General features: G+C 33.2%; 1 protein-coding gene across 3 annotated transcripts in view; it reads right to left on the bottom strand.

Annotated features, from left to right (window-relative positions):
* Positions 1-2,500, bottom strand: part of LOC137648610 (lactosylceramide 4-alpha-galactosyltransferase-like) — a 135,858-nt gene that overhangs the window by 12,300 nt on the left and 121,058 nt on the right. The gene's annotated exons all lie outside the window — the stretch shown is intronic.

Genomic DNA, 2,500 nt, shown 5'->3' on the forward strand with positions numbered 1-2,500 from the left:
TTTTATAATTATTGTTAAAATTTTAGACTCATTACCTGTAATTTCTATAATCTGTATTGAATTGCAGGAACCTTGATACAGAATCATTGTGTTTACTATTTTTAATATCATCATCAAATAGCAAAACTCTATCTAAACATATGCCCAATGACACCAATAGGGAAAAATTAGCCCAGTGAGGAAGGAAAATAATGAAGTTTATGAATTATATGAAAAGTTTTGAAAAAGAATTTAAAATACCTTATGATCATCAACAACGTTAAAATATATCATGCACCTGTATAAACTTTGAAGAGAGACTTACATCGGCCTGTTTAACATATAAGTTTGAACTCCACAAGTTCAAATGATTCTACTGCCTCATTAGAAAATTATCTCACAGTCTGGTCATGGCTAGAATAAAACTTTTAGAATTCTGTGTAGTAATGAAGCGTATGATGGAGAAGACAACACTTTTAGAACTAACTATATTACCTAATACTACTTACGGTAGTGTAATCTAGGAAGAAGTGAAGGTAAAGGATGTTCAGAAATATTTAAAAAAATATCCTAAAAGTTTCACGGCCTACAGTTGCTTTGAAATCATAACAGTTTGTTTACAATAGAACTTTTTTTGCACAGTAGTATCAAAAAGAGTCTAATAATGGGTGGAAATTTAAACAAAATAAAAAGTATCCTAGGAAATTATTATTTTGTTTTTTCCTTGCGTGCGTATGTAGGTATTAGCAATAATGCCATACAACATAGACATCTTTGCATACTGCCCCTTTCTAGGTCACATTTATGAAGAATTGTCACTACGATTCTGTTTATCGGCCCCAAAGATTTTTGAAATAGATGTTTTTATGTTTTAACCACTCGAATTCTAAGAAACGTAACTAATTTGTTTAATAATTTCCCATCTTTAAGGTTATTGTAAATTATAGTACTCTCTGTTACAACCCAGGAACATGAGTAGTGAACTATCCTTAATTCTGCACTCTTTGATGGTGTAAACATAACAGTTCCTCTTGTAATTGAACCAGAGGGCTTTGTCACTCGCTGATGAAAGGAAAATGCAATCCTTTTGGCTGATGAGTTTGACATTAAGCAGAGTAATGAGAAACTCATTCCTGTTTCCCTGAGGGTAAAACTAACTAGGTTAGCTTTTCGGTCTCGTGTAAATATGGACCTTGATGCTTATGGAGATGTATCCCCAAGTAGTATTTTCCTGTTTTTTTTATATAAAGACTGCAGATTCCGTTTTTTGCAAGTTAATAAAAATAGATTCTTTTAGCACTTGGAGAATTAGTAATGTTATTCTATTATAGAAATGTGTTTATGGCATCCCAATTCCAGCTGATTACCTCTCAATTTCCTTCTTACAATTTCTGATGCTGTACACATATCCATTGATTGTGGTCAAGAGGATCGTATGATTGGCTATGGTTTTAATACTGCTATAGACCATGTTAATTATGAGGCCTTTGATTTCTAAATTAAACAGTTGAGAGTAGGTGGGTCTTTTCTTGGCATCATTATTGAATTTTTCAGTAATAGATTACAAAGATTTGGTGTTAACGTGCTGGACACCCTAATAAACATGGGAATGTGATAGCGGATGTTTCTTAGGGTGATGTTCTTGGCTCATTACTTTTCATACTATTTACACATGGCATGTGGTTTGGCCTAGAAAACAAGCTCGTTGCATATATAAAGGTTTTTACTCCCTCTGGATCAATTCCATCTCCTGGCTGTAGATCTGAGGTTGCTGAATTCCATAATGTAGATCTAGCTAAAATTAGTGCATGCTGCAAATTATGGGGCTTGAAGTTGAATCCTAACAAAACTCAAAGTATATTTTCATATAGGACTAGGACACTGGCTCCGCATATCCGGATCTCATCACTGAAATTTTTTTTTTATAAACTCTGTATGACTTAAAATTCTAAGCGTGGTTCTTGATACCGAATTCACTTTTGAGAAACGCATTGGGTTTGTCTCTTCAACTGCTTAATCTCATCACAATTTGTTGGACAGAAGCTTATGGTGTATTTTATTTATTTTTCCTGATCTAGATAAAGGTCTCTAGCGCTGTCGTTCTGTTTTTTTTTTTTTTTTTTGTTTTTTTTTTATAATATGCATGTTGCATAATTCTAACCATTCTTTGCATCAATAGTACCACCCCATTCTTAATACTGGGTATGTAGTTAATTCTAATCACCATGCCTTCTCCATCACCAGGTTCAATACTACACTTTATTCAATAAGTTTTATTCCAGCTGTGACCAATGTTTGGAGTGATCTTCCTAATTACGTAATTGATTCGTTGGAACTTCAGAGATTCAAGCTTGCAGCAAACGGTTTTATGTTAAACAGCCTGACGGAAGTCTCTTTTTAATGCTAATATGTGATAGGTCTCTTTTAATGTTGTTACTGCTCTCAGAATATTTTATTTTAATTTTTCATCATTTTTCTCGCATTTTACGTATTTCCTTTTATTCTTTCACCGATAGGCTAT

The sequence above is a fragment of the Palaemon carinicauda genome, chromosome 10, assembly GCF_036898095.1.
Source record: "Palaemon carinicauda isolate YSFRI2023 chromosome 10, ASM3689809v2, whole genome shotgun sequence".
Lineage (NCBI taxonomy): Eukaryota > Metazoa > Arthropoda > Malacostraca > Decapoda > Palaemonidae > Palaemon > Palaemon carinicauda.